Source organism: Mesoplodon mirus (assembly GCF_964341445.2).
Source record: "Mesoplodon mirus genome assembly, chromosome: 7".
Taxonomy (NCBI): domain Eukaryota; kingdom Metazoa; phylum Chordata; class Mammalia; order Artiodactyla; family Ziphiidae; genus Mesoplodon; species Mesoplodon mirus.
The window spans coordinates 16010398-16034185 of NC_138983.1; the positions used below are offsets into that span (position 1 = coordinate 16010398).

General features: G+C 52.4%; 1 protein-coding gene across 5 annotated transcripts in view; it reads right to left on the bottom strand.

Annotated features, from left to right (window-relative positions):
- Window positions 1-23788, bottom strand: part of TSPAN18 (tetraspanin 18) — a 187779-nt gene that overhangs the window by 28257 nt on the left and 135734 nt on the right. For 2 of the 5 annotated variants that reach the window (XM_082628838.1, XM_082628836.1), the window contains one exon: window positions 302-386. The exons of 1 other annotated variant lie outside the window; for it this stretch is intronic. The gene's annotated coding sequence lies outside the window, so the exon portion shown is untranslated. Of the gene's footprint in view, window positions 1-301; window positions 387-6166; window positions 6257-17553; window positions 17697-23788 lie in introns of those variants that run through there. 2 more of the 5 variants (XM_082628837.1, XM_082628840.1) reach the window with 2 other exon arrangements.

A 23788-nucleotide genomic window follows, 5' to 3' on the forward strand; every position in this document is an offset into this window, starting at 1 on the left:
CCTGGCACATGTGGGTCCTCCATTCCTATGTCTGAATGAATGAATAAATGCAGGAAGAGTGGGAAAAGAGAAAACAGACACAGAACAGTAGAGACTCAGCAAATCAGAGAAACAGACAAAGTCAGAAAGAGAGGGAAAGATGGAGAAAGACTGAAGGAGAGAGACAGGGAAAGAGAGACAGAAGAAGAGATACGGGAAGGGACAGACAGACAGACTGAGAAAGGTCTGCTGGGGAGACAGGGTGGTACCAGGGGATGGCACAGGGGTGCACAGGGACGGGGAAGGGAGAGCAATTGCTGACCTGTCACCTGGGCAGTTCTGATGTCAGCGGGACAGTCTCTTGGTCGAGGGGTTCCTGTATATTTCCTTTATTGGCCCAGCTTGTCCTATAAGCGAAAATATTCAATTATTCTAGGAAGCCGATAAGGAGCTGCTTATGAACCCCCGACCCCCCTTCGGACACACACGTTCTGGGCCAGTGCCTTGCTGATCTGGGCCCATTAGCGCTAATGAAAAGCTCTCAGCACCTGGGGCACTCTGGCTGGGGAGGCCCACACTCCATACCCGCCTTCTGCCCAGATGGCAGCTCCCGGGTGCCCTTGCTGGGGCCACATGGGGAACCACATCTTCAAGAGACTTGTGGTTTCTGGCACGGGCTTCAGCTCTGCTGACACGCTACTGCATGTGGCTGATGAACGGCGAGGAGAGGGTGGGTGCGGTGGCCCATACAACTGGATGCTCCCTGGATGCCACCTGGGCATCTGCACTGATGCCTCAGCACAGAGAGTGCTGGCAGAGCGCCATAAATCAAACACCCTCCCCAGAAACTCTGACTCCCAGGGGAGAGAAATTTGATGCTGGAAAGGGTTCCTGAGGCTTTGCCTAAGGATTTGCCAGAAGGCTCCTTTCCTCATTTCCACTGCCAGCTCCCAGCAGTGGGAATGAGGGTGTGATTTCAGCAGTCAAACGGGCCCAGATGGAGACTCCTGTTCTGTCACATGTGTGGGGAATTCCATAGCCGGCTCCTGCTCAAACACTGGGCTAGAGGACACTTCCAGGGGAAATCTGAGGTCTGGGGGAGCTTGGGCTGCAGCGGGCCTTCCCATGGGCGGGAAGGGGGAATTTCTGCGTCTTGGGCACGTTTTCAGATTCCTTCCCATTCTCAGCAGTGGTGGGGATGAGGGGCGGTAGGTGAAAGATTCCTCTCCCTCCCTCCCTCCATCCCTCCATCCATCCCTCCTTCCATCCATCCACCCATCTGCTCAGCAACTCCTACTGTGCGCTGGGTGCTGTGTTAGGAAAGGGAGATACAAACAAGCACGAACTCAACACTTGGGTGGCAGTCGGGATAGGAGATTGGGGGGGGCAAGGGAAGGGATGACAATAAGGCTGGGGACCCACAGGAAGGAGGACAAACTCTCCACTGGTGTAACTCCACTGGGGGCAGTTAGGGAGTTTTCACCGGGAAGGGGATGGTGCAGGGGAGTAAGTTTTGAGGGAGTGTAGAGGTGGGGATGGGCAGAGGTGGGGAAAGGCAGGAGAAGGGGCCCTCCTGAGAGCTCTCTGAGGCCCCAGGAACTGGTACCCCACTCCTGTTTAGCCTAAACATACACACGTGGCAAGTTCTTCAACTGCCTGCCTCGGTATCTGCTGTATGGCTTTGGGCTATATGCTTACATGCATGAGCTCATTAAATGCCAAGAACAACCCTAGGAAGTAGATATCATACCATCACGTCCATTTTACAATGGGGAAACCGAGACCTGGAGAAGGAAGTGACTTGTCCAGCATCACACAGCTAGTAAGTGATGGACCAAGAATCCACACCCAGCAGTCAGAATCAAAACTAGCTTTCATGGAAAGGGCTGCATTCACTCACATGATTATGGTGAAGCCTCAAGACAGATCTGCAAGGTGGACTATTGCCCCATTTTATGGAAGGAAACTGAGGCTTAATTGTGGCAAAGCTGTTGCATCCTCTTGAGATTCGAGGCTCTTTCTAAAACTCCAGGCAAGATGTTAGAAAAACTGTGTTGGGGGCCAGGAGGGGGGAAGGGGGCAGAAACCCAGCCCCATCTGAACAGTGACAGATCCCCTGAAATTGATCCCGGGGGTGTGGGGAAGGGAGGACACTGTCACTACCAGGCAGGACGCTGCCACCTGGGTGGACATCTCGGGGGAAAAGCCCCCGGGGTCTAGGCAAGGCCCAAGGAGCTCTGGGCTGGAACTCTATCCAGGGATGGCTCACAGGGCGAGATGAAGCCATCTCAGGGTCCTTCCTAGAGCTCAGGTTTCTGTGGCCTAAGGAATGGAAGCCCCAATGTCTAGTTCAGGAGATGCACCCCACACCCAGCCCCAGGGCTCAGGGAAGCAGGGAGGGGGTCATAGTTTTCTCTTACCCCTGTTTTTCCCCTGCCCCATCCCAGCCCTGGTGCCCCAAAAGCACCATTCTCTGCCCAGCATCTCAGGCTGGTGGTCGTCTTGAATGTGACACAAACCACCTTCCTCTGGACACTGAGGCTGGGATGAGAGGCCTGGGTGATGCAGAAGGTTCACTCAGGGTCGGGGAGGAGGTGCTGAACTCCGTGTGAATCTCCAGCGTCTCCTCACCTCCTCTCCACCAGGATGCCCCCTCCCTGATTGTTTTCTGACCCAATGAAGATCTGCACTAAGGGGAAGCTGGGAAAGGATGGCCTGGGAGATGTCTGCCTGCTCAGCCATCACCACTGCTTCTGCACAGCCTGGGATGGCACCTGCCTTGGCCAGCACCCTGGAGACCTTCAGAAAGTCACTACTCTCCCTGAGATGCTAGGTTCTCCTCTGAAAACTGTGATTCTCAATTTTGAAGCCAAAGGTGGTTGTAAGAATTCATGAAGTGAAGTGATATGATGTGAAAACACTTGGAAAACACTTGGAAACACTGTTCCCATGGGGAGTTATTATTATCAGCATCCTCATACATTGAAAATAGGTGGATGCCCAAACCATGTTCACTGGTTATCAGTGGAGGTGGGGCAGACCATGGACATCTGGCTTGGTCAGGATGGATATAAATATCTTTCCTTTAAATGGCTCCAAAGTCAAATTAGTTGCTCCAATTTTGTGATAATTGAGCCTAATAATAACTAGTAGTATTGAGCATTTACCATGTACCAGACTCTGCTAAGCATTTCTCCTGCATCCTCTTATTTAATCTTCACCTAGGAGGTAGGTATCATTATTATCCCATTTTACAGATGAGGAAACTGAGGCTCAGTGATTATAATTAACTGGCCTGGATTCATTCATATGGTTAGTAAGACCACCTGGCCATGAATCAGGCCTAAGTCTGCTAGACTCCAAACCAGAGCACCTGATAAGACATTGATCCATGGACATGGCACAAGAGAGAGGACGCCAGAAAGAGGGAGTGCTATGCCTCTGTCTCCAAAGTTTCCAACCCAGTGCTGCTCTGCCCTGAATCAGGCAACCAGACAGCGTCCCAGGGAGCTGGCTAGCATCCTCCCCCCTGCCAGCTGGAGGCCTTTGGGGGATGACCCCATCCTGCCATCCGTTGACAGATGGGAGCCCTGAGGCCCAGAGAGGGGCAGAGACGGTGTGAGGTCACGCAGCACTGCTGCATTCTCTTCTGCAGGCCCCTGCCTGGGCCAGACAGCTTTATTAATCTTGTCTCTCCCACTGCCCCAGATGGCGGCTCAGTCCCATCTGCATAGAGCAGGCCCAGGAGGGGTTCTCTGATTAAGAAGAACAGCTCAGTTCATAAATCACTCCTTTTACTTTCACCGCCCCCAGGCCCCGGGCATGCTTTCTGGAGAGAGAGAAGAGAAGGCAGGTGGACAGGGACGATGGAGAAGCCCCCATCGGAGGAAGCAAATGTAGATCTGGGCTGGAGGGAGCCGAGAAACGTCTTGTCTGCACTCTGGCCAGGTGAGGGCGCTGTGGTGCAGGGTAGAGCCTCAGGGGGTCCCAGGGGAGCGGCCTCACCTGGGTCCCAACCAGTACCGGCTCTGCCCCCAACAAGCTGTAAGACGTGGGCCAGCTTCCTCACCAACTGAGCCTCCATCTCTCCATCTGTGAGATGGGCATTCTCAGATCTAACTCCCAGGGTCATTGCGTGGATTGAGAGATGGTGCAGGAAAAAGCACTTGAGCAGCTGTACATCCAGTTCCTTCCTTCCTGTGCATGCCAGGCACCTGCTAGTGCCAGCACTGGGCTGGGTCCAAGGCACAGAGACCAGCGGCTTCCATCCCTCAAGGACTCACTAGAGCCTACTGAGAATTAATAACCTGGTACTCAAAGAGGAGTGTGAACAGCCACATCAACCAAGGGCATGCCGGGCAGGAAGGGAAACAAGTGCTGACTGCAAGGGGAGCCTAGAAGCTGGGGTGCCTGTGTGTGGAGGACAGGGCAGGGACCGACATTTACTGAGCCTCAGTGAATACTGCGAGGCATTGTGTTATGGGCATTTACCTATAATGATCCTCCAAAGAGATCTGCAAATTATCAATAGATAAATAACCATCATTCCCTTTTACAGAAGAGGAAACTAAGGCTCCAAGGGGCTAGAAAGGCCCCAGAGCCAGAACTGACCCAGGTTTGCCTGACTCTAAGACGCAAGTGTTCCTTCATCAGGACTTGGGGCTGAGGCTTGTCAGAATAACGATGATTCTTGTCATCAGGTTCCAAGCTGAGGGGGGGGAGAACTTATTTGCTTGCTGGCGGTGCCTGCTGGGCCTCATCCCAAGATACACAGTCTCATAAACCAGCAATTGGCCCGAAATCCTGGCGTGCCTGGTGATAGCACGGACACGGGGACATGGACACAGCTGATGGGGGATAACATCTAATCAGGCTCCTGGGGGCAGAGCCTGTGGTGGATGTAGCGGATCCTAAATGACAGCCTTCCCCGGCCTCCACACTGTAAGCAGAGTGGCTGCAGCGTCTGGCAAAGCACAGTCTCTAGTCTGCGAGCAGAACCAGGTCTGGGCACTGCGTGTTCCTGCCGCAAGCCCTCTCCTCTGCCATCAGAGAATCTTCAAAGAAGGAAGCCTTAGTGAGGGCTGACTCCAACTCTCTTTTTTCACACTGGGGGATGCTGAGGGCCAGAGAGTGGAAGGGTCTGGCCCAAAGTCACACAGCAGCGCCAGAACCAGGAACTCCTGATTTTAAGCCCACTGCTCTTCCCACCACTCAAGGCAGCCCCCTAAGACGAACATCTTCATCTATTTTGACTTCTGAAAGCATTTTACACACATTATTTTATCGAATCCTCCCAACCACCCCAGGAGGTAGGCACTCTTGTTTTATACATGAGGAAACTGAGGCTCAGAGAGATGAAGTCCCTGGCCCAAGGTTGGAGAAATTGCTGGGACAAAGCAGGATTCCCATCCTTCTGCCCTGGCCATCCTGCAGAGGTGTGGCCCTGGGGACTCTGGGTTACTGGTCCCCAGAGTGACCCTTGCCACAATCCTTGCCCCTTGCCCCATGGACCTGGACTGGACTCAAGCCACAGAAGGTGCTCATCCCTGACACTTCCTGGGATGGGTCCATGGCTCCATCCTCCTGCCTTTGCACTGAGATGGCCCATTTGCAAAGGCCTCTGGGAAGGCTCTGCACCTTCCACCAAAAGCTGGTGGGCAACCTGGCTGCTTCCATGGGATCCAGAGAGCGTCCACCCCATGGCCTCTCTGGATCAGCAAAGAACAAGCTCCCTCCCAGCCAACCGTTATTCTGTGGCAATTTATATCAGAAAACACTTCATTCATTTTTATGTTCTTTCATTCATTCCCCATTTAGTGAGCACCTTTGGCCTTTGGGGGGAACCCACAGCCCCGGGGGACCTGGGTCTGGGGGATCTGCCAGTAGACTGTCTCTGTGGCTCCTCCTGTGCTGGGAAGTGTCACTGTGTCCCCAGCCTCCAGGCAGCCCTCTCCCCGACGTGGGTTCTCCGCCCAGCCTGGCACAAGAAGCGGTGACTTCTGGCAACACCTCTGCTTCACCTGGCTGAGTCTGTCTCTATTCTCCAGCGTGCCTCCTGGAAGCTTTTGTTAGTCTTTATGCTAACCAGAGCCTGCAGCTAGTTATCTCTTACTGTATACCTGGCCTTGAACTAACAGCATACGGATCCTCACAAGAATCTTAGGACGTGGGTCTTCTCCCCACTGACCTGTGATTGAACCAGGCACAGAGACGGTGAGCGGCCTGCCTCAGGTCACTCAGCCAGGCTGCAGGGGTCCCCTGGCCTGATCCCAGAGCTGAGCTCTTAGCAAGGGTCTCTCACTTTTCCCCCAACCCTACATAAAATAAAATACATAGGATTAAACCAATTATATTAAAATATGGTTATGAGAATACTTAAAAAGCATTGTAATATGCAAATACTTCTTTATCAACTCATTAAATTCAAGATCTAGTGATAGATTTGATAACTATTGAAATCTGCAACAGTTTTGGGGTGATATGAAAGTATCTGCTTCTATATATTGATGGCAACAAGTACAGCTAATGGATCTATGGCTTGTTGCCTGTCATCATAGTTGGAGGAAATGCTCAAATTCAGTTAAATGTTAGTGAAAGCAAAGATATAATCCTCTCCCCCAAGTTCACCAATTCCTCGAGTTCCATGTCATCCATGGACCCTGGGATAGGCACTCCTGCCTTAGACATAATTCATCCCTGACAGTAACGCCCCACCCCATCTGTGGCTCATCAATCCATTTGTCACTCACAATCTCCATCCCTCCCCACACAGAGGATGCCCTTTCCCCTCAGCCCCCACCCCCAGCAGAGGGGTAGAAAGTTTACAGCAGGAGCAAAGGGGACCATAGGGGCAGGGAAGAGGAAGGGTGTCAGAATCCTAAACTGATCATAGCCACACGTGGCCACCTTCCTGCTCAGGGCAGGAATAGCCAGCTTGGGTGGAAGTGGAGGCCAGGGAGCCAGCCAGTCTGAGAAGCCCCTGGGGAGTTTGTTAAGCCCTCGAACTTCCAGGTTCCAGCCCTGAGATTTGGATTCTATGGCCTCAAGGAGGGGCCTACTCGTTGGTCTTTCCTTCTGATCCATCCCTGGGGGGGCAGGCTACACTGTCAGGTTCAAAGACCTCAAGGTGAGAACCCCCCTGAGGTCTATCTGGAAGGCCAGGGCTCCAAGCAGGCTGAAAATCATGTTCCCCAAATCTAGGAGGGTAATCATGGAACCAGCCAATGGCTGTCTGCCAGTCAGATGCCCAGCGTCCCTCCCCCATCACCCTGGGCAGCCAGAGCCCAGGTTCTCCGACATGACCCAGCATCCAGCATGTGGCTTAGGGCCTCCTCCCAGCCTCCTGTCTTCTGCCTTCCCTCCAAGGGAAGAAAGCTGGACAATGATTCCACACCACTGGCCTCCTGCTGGGACCAGCCAGCGCGTGTCTGGAGTGTCTGGGGTGGAGATTTTAATTCTCTGGAAACCCTCCTGCCTCTGGAGAGAGCCTGGGGCTGGGGAGAGAGTCAGCAGTCTTTTCTGTTTCCCCCAGGGGTTTGAGATGGAATAAAATATAGGAAAGGAGGTGCTTTGTGAACTAAAGAGCAGAGTCCAGGTGGAGATCAGAAGGAACTTGCAGGACTGGCCTCGTCCCCTCGGGCTTACTTCCTAAGGGGGCACTCACAGGATGAAGTGGAGGGGGGAATAGGCCATCCTTATGGTTCGCTGGTTTATCTGTGCTGGCTGGAAAGGGAGGCTGCCCGAGAAAGTGACTCAGAGTCACCCTCATCCTGCAGCCAAGGAGAGTGGCGTCCAGAGGGGAAGGGACTTGCAGCAGAGTCAAGGGCACACAGCAGAGTCAGGGCTGGACGGCACAGTCCAGACTCCTAGCCTGGGTGCTCCCTGCCACACGCTGGGGGCCGGCCTCAAAACGCATCCCAGGCAACGCCAGGCCCCTGGGAAAGGTGAGTGTGGATTCAGCGGCTGCAGCCACTGTATACTCACACCAGGATTGGAGGGGACAGGGCCAGGGAACACTGGATGTATCCTCAGCACTTACTATTGCTGGCAGACCTTCTCCACCAGATATAAGCCTTTGGTGGCCAGGGCTGTGTCTCCCACTTCCTCTGAGTCCCCTCAGGGCACACAGTGGGTACTGGATGGAATATTATCAATATAATAACTGCTCCTGCTTTGCGTGGGCCAGGAGCCATGCTGAGCACTGTTCCAACATCATCTGAAATGGGTGAATTATCCCCAAGTTACCCGGGAGTACACGGAGGCCTAGGGAAGTTGAGCAGGTTTCCCCCAGTGGCCTAGCTGGTGAGAGCAGAACTGGGGTTCAGACCCCAATCCAGACAACAGGCCCACAAGACGGAAGCAGGTGAAGAGAACAGGCTGGCAGGCACAAGTCCTGGATTCAAGTCCAGACTCTTGAAAACTGGGGAGAAGCCTGCCCTTTCTCTGACCCTCGAGTCCTCTGGCTGTTTCCCACGGTGACTGCATCTATAAGCCCCGGTGGGGAGCAGAAGCCCCCAGCCCTCCCTCCCACTCGCTCTTGCTTCCCACGGTTCATCCTTCTTAGGGCTGGAGCAGCAGGAGACCCTTTGAAAGACTTGGTAATCCATCCCAAAATATGCAGGGCTGTTGCTGGGGCAACCTGGCTGCCACACAGCCCAATTTAAATATTTAATGGCTTCGCGGGTATTAAGGGGCCCTGGGAACTGGGTGGGAAAGGGCACAGGTCTGAACCGGGGTAAGGGGGCGGGGAGCCCGGGCAGCTCCTGCCAGAGCAACCCCCTCCCCCACGAGCCCCATCAGAGAAGGGTGCCTAGGGCTCCTGGCTTCTGTTGCTGTGCTTAGTGTCTGAAAGGATAAAACAGGAACCCAGGCAGTGGGTGAGACATGGAATTCCAGTGCAGGGGTATTGGGAGGGGAGAGGGTCCAGGGAAATCTCTGTTGCAGGTGGACTGTTTTTCTTAAGTGCCTACAGTGCAGCGGACACTATGCTAAGGTCTTACATTCTCTCCTTTGAGCCTCACTATAATCCTATGAGGCAGGCATACTATTGTTCCCAATTTACAGCTGAGAACCGGGATCAGAGAGGTGAAGTGACTTGCCCAAGGCCACACAGCTGCTGAGTGGCAAACTTGAATCTAAGGCCGGGTGGCTCCACAGCCAGTGCTCTTTTAGCTACATCTATCAGGAGCCAGGCCAGAAACATCGCTGATAGCTAATACCTGTAACAGCAGGCATGTATGAAGTCCTTTCTAAGGGCCAGGCACTGTGCTAAGGGCTTTACAGGCTCTAATTCACTTTATCTTCACCACTACCCTGTGAGGGAGGCACCCCCATTTTACAGATGTGGAAACTGAGGCCTTGAGAAGGGAAGTCAGAAACCAAGATCACAGGGAAGTGGGGAAGCCTGTATTCCAGCCTCAGCAGGACACTCCAGAGAGGGTATTCTTCATCTAGTTCTTAGCCCAAATTTAGAAAGTTGTATAACAAGAACAACAACAAATAAATAAAGATCAAATTTAAAATCCTTTTTCACCCTGGTGCTTTGTCCACATCCTCCCAAGATGCATAGGGCGGCAAAAGGAAATCCTTCCAACTACTTAGTAATAATGATGAGTCGCCTTGAGGTTTTTTGGCTTCAGCAACTTGCTCTACACACAAGACATGGGCACATGGACAACAATGTAGACACAGCCTTGCAGACACACAGACACATGCATAGACAAACGTATAATACACAGACACTCGTACAGACATCCAGACAGATATAGGTACACACATAGGTACTTACACAGGCACACACACGCACACAGATGTGGCCTCTGGTTGCTTTCTGCCTGATTGAACTGACTATAGTGTCAGGAGAAAGATAGAAAAGACATCCAAAGTCATTTGGCAAATGCCTCTGCCAACCTCAAGACTATTTTAAACGGCCAAACTGATCTGATCTTATTCTTTTTTTTTTTTTTTAAAGAAGATGTTGGGGGTAGGAGTTTATTAATTAATTAATTTATTTTTGCTGTGTTGGGTCTTCATTTCTGTGAGAGGGCTTTCTCTAGTTGTGGCAAGCGGGGGCCACTCTTCATCGCGGTGCGCAGGCCTCTCACTGTCGCGGCCTCTCTTGTTGCGGAGCACAGGCTCCAGACGCGCAGGCTCAGTAGTTGTGGCTCACGGGCCTAGCTGCTCCGCGGCATGTGGGATCCTCCCAGATCAGGGCTCGAACCCGTGTCCCCTGCATTGGCAGGTAGTTTCTCAACCACTGCACCACTTGGGAAGCCCTGATCTTATTCTTAAAGATCTTCAGGAAGGAGGACAATCCCCATAACCTCATTCTGATGTCTCCTCCTGAAGTAGGGAAGTTCTTCCTGGCATCTAACCAAATTCCCTCCTGCTTTACATTAATTACAATGCAACTCTTGACATCAATACTCTGCTTTACAGCTCCCAAAGCCCTCCTGTTCTTATGCACTTGCTTGATCCTCATAGCCATCCAGCAAGGCAAGCAGAGCAGAGGTGACTATAGTGTTTTATGGGGAGTAGGGCCCAGAGAAGTTAAGGAGCTTGCCTGAGATGACACAGCTCCCGCTGGAGCTGGGCTTCAACCCAGGTGTATGCTGCTGATGTCACGGCTCCTTGAACTACACCAGGTGCTATCAATGTCCCATGGGTTTCACGTTGTCTTCTCCTGTCTGTAATGAGCCTCCTTGGATCTCAGCCTGTCAGTGTTTCGCGAGGGGACTGGCCCTGGCTCACATCCCTCCTGCCTGAGTGATGCCCTGGTGCAGCATGGCGGATGGGGGCGTCTCAAAGTTGGGTGATCCCGGAGTTCCCCCACGCAGAGGCAACCGCATCCTCCCTCCCCAGAAAGGAGTTTTCCTGTGCTGAGAGCAGACTGGTGAGGCTGTCCTCTCCTTCTCAGAGCATCCTCCACCCCATGGCAGGCTCCCTCCACTCCCCAGGGACCAGGAACTGTCCCCAGAGCAGAACCAAGCCCCGCCCCGAGCCTTGGGCGCACTGCCCCACTTACATTTGCTTGGTAGTAAATATTAGAGACACTGGGTCTTCCCAGGGCAACTGCAATTCATTCTAGTCACCTGGCCCGAATTAGGGAGGCCACAACCCCTTGCCATAAGAGGAATGACTACAGGTATTTGGAGCTCGAGTTAAGGAGGAAAAACAATGGAAAAGCAGAGAGACCGTGACTGAGAGTCCTGCCTGGCTTGAGAAGATCCTGAGAGGAAATGAATCAAAAGGAAGACCTGGGGCTGGGGCCTGAGTAGACGAACAGGCAGGAGTCAGAGAGACCTGTTTTCTTTCCTCCCCATAAAAAATCACCCCAGCTGCTCCTAGGAGCCCTGAAGAAAGATGTGGGCAGGGGTGGGGGTAGGGAAAGGGCTAGGCTTAGACAGAGACGGGAACCGGGCTCAGACAAAGGGAGTGCTTCATCCTTCCACAGAAGCCTGTTCACCAGTGCCACCAAACATCAGTGATTTACAGGCCAGGAAGGATGCTGGCGGTCCCACCAGGAAGCCGCAGGGATAAGCAAGTATTTGGATCTTACAGAGCCCCAGGAGAGAATTTCTATTTCCTTCTGACAAAATAATAACTAATAATAAAAAATAAAACTTCTCCAGGCCTTGGTTTCTCCATCTGTAGAATGGGGCAGAAAGCCCCACCTTGTTCATCTAATGGGCCAGTAGTGTCTGGGCAGCCGTGGGCAGCCTGCCTGCTGCAGGCTTGGCCCCTCTCTGAGGCTCTAGTGGATGACAGATGACCCATGCAGAGCACATTACAAGCCAAGGATATGCCCTTGGATTAGTCTGCTGTGCCTGGAAGGCCTCTTCTCTTCTCTGCTGAGGCCCAATAGCAGTTAGAAGGGGCAGGGAGTCTGGTGTGCAGTTTGGGTGGATCTGAGCCAGTCATGGCTTCTGCATCCCTGGGGAGGGGCGCAGGGTGGCTATGGTAGTGGTGATCAGAGTTAACACTTACAGAGTGCTTACTATGTGTCAGGCACCGTTCTAAATGCTTTGTATCTATTAACCTTTAATTCACAATAATCTATGAAGTGGGTACAATTAGTATGCTCATTTTACAGATGAGGAAAGCGAGGCACAGAGAAGTAAATTAACTTGCCCTGAGTCACACAGCTATTAGGCTGGCATTTGAACCCAGGCAGGTAGTTCCAGCATCTGGGCTTAGAGGGTGTCCAAGATGTCCCGAAGCTTGTGGGGCAAACGATGGAGCTCTCCAGAATTAGGAAACCCATGAGAAAAGAGTGTTGCAGTGGGAACTGGGGGCTCAGGGTCTGGAACTTGCTCTGCTGCTAACTAACCATGTGACGTAGAACAAGTTACTTGCCACCCGCTGGCCTCCAGGGCTTCTCTCAGAGGCAGCTCGCAGAGTGGCCAAAGGCATCAGAATGGCCGGGTGGAAATGTCTCCCCGACTCGCTACCTCCATGGCCTTGGCCCCTCTGAGCCTCAACGAACGTGCGATCTTGCTCCTGTGAACATGGATGGGACTGTGCTGCCATGGAAAGCTCTAGAAGTGGAAGCTTTTGTTGTTCATTTAGAAGCCACGCCTTTTGCTCATCCACAGTTTCGTGGCTCCCAGCACCAATGCTGAGCAAACACCTGGGTGTCATTGGCTCCACTTTGGGTGGAGAGTACTCATTTACTGTCCTTTTAGAAATGGAAATGGTGGCCTGAATATTTGATGAGCAGACCTCATCATTTAAAAATGTAAATACAGCCCAGTCTGTAGCCTCCAGAGCTAAATGTCAGCAAAATAAAGGGGTCGGGGCTTAAGAAGGCCCCGATGAAACAAGGACACTGGGGGCGGAGGGCAGGTGGTCTCGCCCCTTGTGAATGCCGATTTTAGGGTGCATGGGGTGTCTGAGCGTGGCGGTGAAGGAGGCCACACAGCCACTCACACGCGTTTCAGTGGCCCTGCAGAGCACACAGAGCAATGGTGCCACTTGCCTGTGTGTCCCCTATTTTGTCAGGGACAGGGTGCTCAGAAGAGGGCTATCAGAGGGGACTTCAGGCCAGGCTCCAATCAGGCAAATTGGTACTTTTTCTGCAACCCCAGAGGATATAAGGATAAAAGGTCCAGGGATCTGGATTCGGTTTTGGACTTCACGGCTACCAGCTGGCTCTGTGGCTGGACTAAGCCCCCTCTCTCTGTCTCGGGTCCTGAGTGCCAGGCTTCCCCTCTGCCTTTCCATCTCCGAGCCTCAACTCCGTCTGCGCTCTCTCCCCTCTCTCAATGCAAGTGCACATGTGTGCACACACAGAGACATACACACACACTACCGTGACCACTTCCTGCAGGGGTGGAAGGCTACCAGCTTATGGAGGCTGGAAACATTTTCTCTTAAACCCCACCTCATCGGGGGCCTGGACGTAGATCCCTTAGCCCTACCCTGGGAGTGTGAGCCCCAGCGGGCAGTGGCCACGTTTACTTTAGAGGATCTGCACGTGTGAACCAGTGTACAAAGCCTGCTTGCCCAAGGCAGCCTCAGGACCGTTGGGGGAGCCTCCTTGCTGAGAAAAGGAAGAACGTGGCAGGTGTTTCATTTCCCCATGGCTGCCCAAAAATTAAGAAAGAGGAAGACTCAGCAAGTTCAAGGGGCAAGGTTGGGGTTTCCCAGGGACCCCACAGGGATGGGGAGGGGGGTGGGTGTACAGAGCAGGCTTTAGGATGAGGCCATCCTGGGCTCCAGTCTGAGCCTAACCCCAGGCGCTCATGTGACCTTGAGCAAGCACCTCTGAGCTCCTCGAAGGTGACTCCAGAGCCACCAGGTCCCTGACCGGTTGTGCAGACCTGGGTCACATCCAGACAGACCTAGGCAGCAGGGCTGCACCGGGAGCTAAGGTGAGTGTTGGCCAGATAGTTCTGAATTTTGCTTCAGGCCATTACTCCAGCAATTGTCTCTTCCTGGGTGTAATTCTGAACAGTAAATGTTATTGGAAAATAGATCCTGTGGGAAACATTTTCTGTAGAGGCCTCATACTGGACTTTCCAAGGTCAATGTTCCAGTAAGAGATAAGCCCAAAGAAAATCCTGGAGCCATTACCCGAGTGAGGCAATGGGGGTGGGGATAAGCCACCTCCTAGCTGTGCCCTGGGGCAACCAGTGCCTCCCAGTCAATTGGGATGAATGAAATATGGAGTATGCTTAGAACAGGGCCTGGCATACAGCGGGGCCTCTGTGAAGGCCCACTCACATTGCTGGGCCCTGGGTGGAGAATGTATATTTTCACATACATCCCACTGAAGGTTTCTGACAACTTTGCAAGGTATAATATCCTTGGTTCATAGAGGAGAAAACTAGGATGAAGACCCTGAAGGATTTAGGATTAAGGCTGACTTGTGTGCATTCTAAAGCCCAGGGCTGTGCCCTTCTCTCTGCTACTTTTCAGTCACCTCACACCATTTTAAGGTCCCCTTTCCCTCCAAAATATAGACTTAGGGATCCTTTGCCTGACTTCATCAGTGATGATCAAAGAAACCCTTTCTTCCCAGGATGTCTTCTCCTTGTCACAAGGTTATACTTGCCCAGCTGCTCCTGGAGGGGACTGGCCCTCAGGGGCGGTGGCAGGGGTCTGAGAAGCCAGGACCTGGGAAGGAGGGACCCCGCCCTCATCTGAGGAACCAGTTCACCGGGAGAGAACAAACAATAAGAATGTGTTGCACATCTACAGAGCTGCACGGGCCACACTCGGTTCTCACTGGCTCTTGCAACCCTATGTGGTAGATACTCTTATTACCCCCATTTTCCAGCTGTGACAACTGAGGCTCAGAGAGGTTAAGTCACTTGCTCAAGGCCACACAGCTAGAAAGCAGCAGGGTTGCTCCAGAGCCTAGGCTTGTAACAACAGCCTGACACTGTCCGGTCTCCCATCTGTGGTAGCAGGAGCCCTAGGCCTGTTGGAGAAGGACTGACAGCCAGAGCCTCCAGCCTGCAGGCCCATCCCTCTAGGGCCACCAGGTGTATGTGGGGCCTGCAGTCTGCTGCCCCCAACCAGAGTGGAGTGGTGTCCTGGTGGATGGGCTGTCACGGAGGACTCCATCACTTTCCCATCTTAGAGAACTTCAAGGCTTGAGGGGCCCCCGAGGTCCTAGAGTCTGTCTCTTTCATGTTAAAGATGATAGCTCTGAGGACCTGCCCCCAGTCACACAGCATATTCTGAAGGGCTTCAGCATTATGCGCTGGCTTCAGATGGTTTCGCCCTCTTCAGTTCACTTCTCAGGGGGGCTGTGGCCAGCTGCAGAGTCTCAGAGGTGACACTCGGGTTGGGCCCCAACTCCCAAAAAGTCCCAGGGAGGGAACACTTCCCATGTTCTATGTGCTTTGGCTGCCCTCTCATTTAATCCTCATGTCACTATTAGTATCCCTATTTACAGATGAGATGGGGTCCCAGGGAAGAGACACCCCTTCCCCAGGGTCACAAAGCTTGGAGGAAGAGAAGCTGTGCTCCTCTGCCTTGAGGCCACTGGCAGGGAGTAGGGGTGTCTGCATAACCACTAGCCAGCACAGGACAGCTTCCAGCTCTGTCCTCCGGACCTGAGACTGAAGCTGCCTGGCTGCCCCACTCCCTGGTATTCATGCTACATATCTTGGAGTTCATTTGGAGGAAGGGGACAAAGCTTATGAAGATGCATTGCAGTGGCCGCCTTGGGGGCTCTTCTGGCACAGGTACCGTCGGGGTGCCTTTGGGTTGGGTTTTCATTGCACACAGCTTGCCAGAGATGGAGCCTCCCTGCCCTGGGACCAGGACAGCTCTTGTCCAGTCAGAGGAGGAAGAGAGCTAAGACAGGAGTTATCCCTCACCAACAGCAGAGAGGCTGCCACTCATTCCTGCCCAGAGACAACTTGTCTCTGGGTTTCCAGAGGATAATGGGACACCTTCATCCTTCCCCCTGTCATTCTGGCCTCCAGGTACTAACTAACCACGGGGGACCAGAAACAACCAGCTCTGGTTGAAGGAATCGTCTACCCCCCAGTCATTTACTTACCCCCATCGCATCCTCACAACAGCTTACGAGGCCCCACACACTTCGCTGAGCTCATCTCTGACTACCCGCCTCCTCCCTCACCCCACTCCAGCCAGCTCTAGCCACACTGATCTCTTCCACATGGTAAGCACATGTCTACCTCAGGGCCTTTGCACCTGCTGGTCCTTCTGCCTGGGACTCTCTCTCCCTCTGATATTCCACCAGGCATATTCCTTCACTTCATTCAGGTCTCTGATCAAATTCCTCAGGGAGATCTTCCCTGACCACCCCCAACCCTGCTTCCCAACAACCTCATAGAGTTCCTCTCCCCAGTCACGTCTATTCCCTTGTTGTTGACACTTATCTCCAACAAAGTTCTCTTCCAGTTATTTTTCTTCTGCCTCCTTCCCTTGAATGCAGGAAGGCAGCAACTTTGTCTGCCTGGTTCATTGCTGAATCCCAGCATCTGGTACAGTACCTGCCACAGAGTGAGTGCTCAATGGACGTTTGGGGGAGGAAGGAAAGAAGGAAGAGAGGGAGGGAGGAATCAATCTCTGCATGGCCTCTTTCACACATTTCTGATTTAACTCTTGCTAAAACGCTATCAGAAGATGAAGGACCAGCTACAGAATTTGTGGGGCCCAGTAAAAATGAGGCGTCTCTTATTCAGAAGTTATTAAGACTTTCAAGATGGCAGCAGCAGAGCATTAAACCAAATGCAAGGCTCTGTGCCACTGCCCAGGTTGCACACCTGTGAAGCTGGCCCTGAGGAGGTGTTATTACCATTTCCACTGTGCTGCTCAGGGATGGGAGGATCAGAGAGGTGTAGTGACTTGCCCAACGTCACACAGCATTATACTATGGCTTAGAACCTCACAAACTCTCCTTCCTCAGTTTCTGCAGTGGCTATAGAAGGAATCCTGTTATCCCCACTCATCTGGAAATCTGGGGGCCCAGCCCAGAGAAGAAAGTGGGAGAGCATAATTGCCTGGAAACCTCCTGTTTCACCTCACGTATTCATGCCATCTATATAAATTTTTTCATTTGATTGCAAAATATATCCACAGTTGTTTTAATATAAAAATAAGGTATTGGGCTTCCCTGGTGGCTCAGTAGTTGAGAGTCCGCCTGCCTATGCAGGGGACACGGGTTCGTGCCCCGGTCCGGGAAGATCCCACATACCGCAGAGCAGCTGGGCCCGTGAGCCATGGCCGCTGAGCCTGCGTGTCCGGAGCATGTGCTCCGCAACGGGAGAGGCCACAACAGTGAGAGGCCTGCGTACCACAAAAAAAAATATATATATATATGTATATATATATATATATATATATATATATATATACATATATATATATATATATATATATATAAGGTATTAATCTTCCAAATCTTTGAGTGTATTGATGTTCCATTAGGACACGCAGGGCTAATCCTGAGATTCTGTGTACCCCCTGGCTTGGGGAGGAGTACCCAAGGCCCTGTGAGTACCCACAACTCAGCTGAAAAAGCACCATCCTAGGTAGAAGATCCTAGCATAGGCTCAACAGCCAACACTGCACAATAAATATTAGTTTCATCACTTCACGCATTGCCTCCCTCCTGCTTGGTCCAAAGGGAACCTCCTCCAGGCTGGCCTCAGACTCAGATGGCAGAGAGCCTTGCACAGATCTCATTATTCCAACAGACGGGGGGGAGCCTCCCTCCTAGGGAAATGTGCCTCGGTCTGTTAACAGCAAGAGGAGAGCGTTATTACCCTGCTCAGCCAGCCAGGTTCACTTGCCATGCTAACTGGAACATGTAATGGTTTGTTAATACGGTCTAATTTGGGGAGGCCGGCGCACGGGGGTCTCTGGGGTCAGGGTACGGCACGGGAGGGGGGCTTCCAGTGGTATCGCCAAAGAGGGCCGGGAACATGGCTGAAATGCTCTTTGGTTTTTGGTGTGTGCTTTGCAAAATGATGTCTTAATCCAGCATCCAAAGACTTGTAGTCTGTTGCGTTGCTGTGTGTGTGCGTATGTGTACGTGTATATGTGTGTGCACACAGTGAATATGAGGGTCGGCGGGCGTGTACACTGTGTGTACGTTCACGATGCCGGGTACAGGACTAAGAGATGGGGCGAGAGAATAGAACGCAGCTGAATCACACCTAAAGGCAGAAGCAGTGGTCTAATTTCGAGAACGCAAACAAAGACGTCTATTTTCCCATGACTAGCTCATCCAGCCTGTATTAACACTAATTAGGAGGACTGGGAATTCCCTATAACTTCATAATTACTGTTAACAGACTTCACAGGGTCCATGAAGGAAATGGAACACCCTGTCCTGTTTTCATAGCCAAGGTGACGATGGTTGCAGTGGTCACTGTGTCCCCCTGCTCCATCCACAAGGCTCTGGGATTCCCCCAGGGACCCCAGATGCCCAGACTGCCCAGGATGACAGAGGCAGGTGGGCAGGGGCTCCACCGTGGGCTGTTTTAACTATATCACGTAGGTGAGGAGGGCCTGAGCAAGGCCTCTGGGGAAAAGTCGCTGGTGTGGGGGGCTGGGAGAAATGAGGCAGGAGTCCAAGGAAGATGTGGAGCTACTCAGGAAGAGACCTCAAGTTTGGCCTCGGACCTGGAGGTCGAGGAGTGAACAGACCACCCCACGCCGAGGCTGACCCACTGCTGCCAGCTCAGGCCAGCTGTCCTGGGCGCCCGCCCCGCCCCTGCCCACCCCCCTCGTAGCCCCTGATCATTAAGATGAACCATATTTTAAAGGTGGCGCCGAAGAGTTGGCAATATCACAGCAGTGACTTCACAGTGTCATTGGGCCCCTCCCCAGCCTGCAGCCAGACAGCTTAGGAAACCACAGTTAAGCCATTACGGGGAACCCCTCAGCTGCTTGGCAGCGGACAGCCACTTTTGCCAGCTGACAGGCGCAGGGGCTTCCCAGAAGCAGCAGTGCTGGCCCTTCCCACAAGCCTCATTCATGCTCACAAAGACCCTCCCCTGGCCTCCCCTCCTCGGCCCTGGCAGTCCCGCTGCAGGCGCTGACCCGTGAGGGGCCGCGGGGAGCAGGCGCCGGCGCTGTCCCGCTTCCCCGAGTGTCTGCCTGTGCGTCTGTTCCCACTGGTGTGATCTCCCCAGTCCCCACTCCCAGGAAACACTGTCCGTCTGTCCAGTGCTTGGAGCCTGGCTCCGCTTCCAGAAGACAGTTCTTTGTTCTTCCCTGTCTGCCTAGAATCTGAGATTCTCCATATATTAGGGAGTTTAAAGGCCCCTTTCTTAATCGTATTAAAAAGGGCTAAAAACGGTATCAAATGTTAACTGCCTACTGGTGACTTTTTTTCTTTTATTCCTTATATTCAGGTGTTTTTTTTTTCTTACTAGGAACATGTATTATTCATATAATTAAAACAAATCTTTGCAAAAGGGCCATTTAAACCTCACACTCTGAAGCCGCTGGGTCTTTGTGAGTATTGCAACCTGGGCCTGGAATACCTTTTCTTTTCTTCTCTGCCTGGAGAACTTCTTCTCACCCTTCAATGCCCCGCCTGATGTCTCCTCAGCCGTGAAGCCTTCCCCGATTTCTCCAGCATAGGCAGTGGTCCCTTCTGTTTCCTTTTTTTTAAATTTTATTGAAGTAGAGTTAACTTACAATGTTGTGTTAATTTCTGCTGCACAGCTAAGTGACTCAGTTATTTATACATATATATATATATATATATATATATATTCTATTTCATATACTTTCCCATTATGGTTTATCACAGGATATTGAATATAGTTCCCTGTGCTATACGTAGGACCTTATTGTTTATCCATCCTATATATATGTGTTTGCTTCTGCTAACGTTCTGTTTATTTCTGAGTCCCTCATTTTGGAGATGAGAGGATGAGGCCCAGAGAGGGGCAGGGGCCTCCGCAGACCTCACAGCTAGGTCACGGGTGGTAAAGTTTGCACTAGAACCCAGAAGGGCTCCTTTTACAGCACCGGCAGTGGGGGAGGGGGAGGTCGGCGCAGGCACTAGTTGATTCTCAGTTCCCCCTTCCTTCCCTGGAGCCAGAGCCTGCCCTGTAGGAGAGATGGCTTTGACCTCCGTCTTTGTTCTCAGGAATGAGCCAGGGTGCTCCTAGCCTCCAGGGGCACAAAGCAGTGAAACACGGGGAGTAGAAGCGGAGAATGGTCCAGTTGTCATTCCACCAAGGGGACGGGGGACAGGAAGCACTGGGGCCTTTCCTCCCGCTCTGGACCCTGAGGCTGTGTCTGAAAGGCCACCCTGATCAGGGCTTCCCTGCCCACCCGGCTCCTGCCCTGGGCCCCTCCCTGGCTGGTTGGTTGGAGGCCGGGCTCACACGGGGCCAGGACTTTGTTGCCTTGAGGCTGAATCTCAGCTTTGCCACTGAACGAAAGCTCTGATTTCACCTACTGGAGGCTTACATTACCAGAAATACTACTATTTCCTAAAACAAACTACCGTTTATTAAGCACTGCTGGGAACAGGGGCCTGGTTAGGTATTTTATATACACCACGGCTCATCATGACCACACTCTGAGGCGCGTATTATCACTCCCATTTTACAGGTGAAAAATTGAGGCTCACAGGGAATGAAACCACTTCCCCAAGGTCAAGAACTAGAAAGTGACTGAGCTGGGACTTGAGTCTAGATCTGTTTAGAGGTCAGTAAGCCCGACTCCCAAGGTAGTCATATGGATTGGAGAGGATAATAGCACAGGCCAGCTGCTCTGCAGATAATAATGCACTGGACATTATAGCTTCTTCTCATTTTCCTTTCATAATGAGAGCGAGCCCTGGGGGGAACTGGGCTGTGGAACCAGCTCGGCTGACGGTGGGTAGGGAGGCGAGACGTCTGGGGACCTGGCAGGAGAGGGCAGATCCCCTGGCGACCCCGAGCCCCGGAAGCCCCAGGGTCCAGATTCACTCTTAGACAGAGTATTGTTTCAGAGTAAATATTTTTTACCCTCCAGCTTAATCCAGACCAAGCTGATCTCCCCACTGAAAAGCCCACAGTCCAGAGAAAGTTAAGCCCATTGCTGCTTTCCTAACTGAAGGCTTGGAGCTCTGCTTGGGGACACCGTTCCCCTGGAAAAGCCTGATAAGTGGTCTGGTATTTGGCAGTGGCATCAGAGAGGCTGGCTCTGGGCTGGGGGGCCCCGTGGGGGAGAATGTAGGCTGGGGCACAGGAGCTGGTCCCCGGGGGGGTCCCCCTTCTGCATGGGGCCTGAGACCCCAGCCCCTGGGCAGATCTAGCTACAGTGGGGGTGGGGGAAATGAATCCTGCCCTCCTGTTTGATGCCAAGTCCCACTTGGCTGGAAAAGCAAAATGGGTCACTGGGCCACCAGACCCTTCCTTCTCTCCCAGTTATGAGATGTCTGTTTCCCTCCTGCCAAGAGGAAGACCTTTGAAGTGCAAGCAGAACTGGTTCTTGTTCAGACCAGAGTCTCTGACATCCACCACCAGCAGTTTCTCTAAAAAAGGGCCACTAGAGGAGAGAGGTCCAATCTGTTGAGGGCTGGGGATCCTCAAATGGTTCACGGAGCCAGCCCGGGTCAAACCCAGACAGGCCAGCCCTAGACCTGAAGGACAAACAATGTACCCACCCAGGCACCAAGTGTTCAACTAGTTCTCCAGTTGGTTCCCATCTCATCATTTTTCTCTTTCTCCCCTGGCTGTTTCTAGGATACCTGGGAAGAGAGGTGATTAGTGTCCAGGCTTTGCAATCAAGACAAACCTGGGTACGAATGCTTGCTCTGTTCTTGTCAGGTGACCTGGGGCAACTTAGCTGCCTTCTCTGTGCCTCAGTTTGCTTGTCTGTAAAATGGGATCACTAAGACTATCTCATAGTGTTGTAGGGTGGACCACATGAGATCATGAGTGTCCAACTCTCAGCCTAGTGCCTGACAAACGTAGCTCTCGTGTTGGCTCTGCCCAGGGTTAAAAAGAAAGGAGGTTTTGCTCAGAGGCAAAGGCACAAAAACCATTGACTTAGCTGGGGCCAGATGGGCTCTTCTGCTTGAGAACCACCCTCTTCCCCACACCCAGGATACCTGGCTGCAGTCTCTGGTTGGAGGTGAAGGAGTTGGGGTAGACCTAGCATTGGTTGAGAAACTATTGTATTTCCTACGCTGTGCTAGGCCCGCCCCCTTTTTACAGATGAGGAAACTGAGGGCCCTGTGGTATGAAGGAGTTCGCCCAGGAGCGCACAGCGCCCGTGGTGAAGCAGGAGCGTGTTCTCATGCTTTCATACACGGCTCTCCCTCATCCCACTCGATGCCTCACCCCCCGGGGAAACAGGCGGGAGTGTCATCCCTATTCTGCAGGCATGGCTCTGAGGCCCAGAGAGGTCCCCCAGCTGACCTGAAGCAGTGAGTGGGGCTGGGATTAACCCAGCGATGCCGGTCTGGGAAGGCTCAGCTCACTGGAGCCCACTGAGGGGCTAATGCTGGTGTCTGTAAGTGCCAGCCCCCTCATGGGCAGCCGCAACCTCTGGCCCCTGAACGATGCACCTGCTCGGGGGGCTCTAAGGAGCGGTACCTCCGTATCCAGGCAACAGGTGCATCCTTGGTCCTCTCCAAGTCACAGGCCTGCAAGTAAGGACAGTGTTCCCTGCAGACCTCCCTAAGTGGCTAATTTTCAGCTTTCCAGAAGGAAATAAACCATAAGGAATCCAGACTCCTTGCCCCACCCCCCCAGGCTTCTGGAGGCCGAGGACTTCCAGCCACATCTCCTTGCTGCCTGCTTAAGCCTTGCAAATGCGCCTCCAGGTATAGACGCTTCCAGGCTGTTTCCTTTTCCCCAAAGGACTTGCCTACTATGAGTCTGCATATTCTTCTTTCTGAAGCCATAAAGAACAAGGCTACAGGACCCTGGAGATGCCACGCGATCCCCGGATTGTCACAGAACCCCAGAAAATGTCTGGGACCTTCAGAAGCTGCCACAGTGCCCCTGGGAGTTTCCAGATCCCTGGGCTGTCACTGTGCACCAAGATCACACAGGTCCCTTGCTTGCCAGAAAAAATTCTGGGCCACCATATAGTTCCCTGAACTGGCATGGAACCCCTAGGTTGCCATGGGGGGTTGGGCTGCTCCAGGAAGTCTCGGTCATGTAGAAATCCTGTGATGTCAGAGACCCTGGGCCACCAAAGAACCCCTGTGCTGTCACAGGACCGCTGGAAAATCTTAGAATGGACATTATCAGCTTATGAAGCTTCCAACAACCCCACACTCTCACTCTCAGCTCCTCATTCAGGCTGTTTTCCTACCTTCTTCCTGATCTCAGTTTAAATGTTTCCTTCTCCAGGAAGCCCTCTCTGGTGTCTCCCTGGGCCATGCTAGATGCCACAGCACAGATGTCATGTCTTGAGCTCCATGACAGCTCCCTGGGTTCGCCCCATTAGAGCACTCAGCACTCGGTACTGCCACTACCTGCCCATGGGTCTGTCTCCTCCACCAGCCTGTGAACTCCTGGAGGGCAGGGGTTGAACCCCCAGCACAGTCAGATGGCCCTTAATGAATATTACTTGAGTAAATAACTGTATGCTATTAATTTACTAGGCGTTTGACAGCTGTGTGACCTGGGGCAAGTCACTTCACCCCTCTGTGCCTCAGTCTCTTCATCGGCACAACTGGGGTACCGAGAATATCTATCTCATATGTCTGGTGTGAGGCTTAACTCAGCTATGTAAAGCACTTACATAGAAAGCCTGGTATAGTAAGCATGAAATAAATAGATGCTGGGGTTTTTTTCCCTTTTTTTAAGGTGAGAACATTTAAGATCTACTCTCTTAGCAACTTTCAAGTATACAATACAGT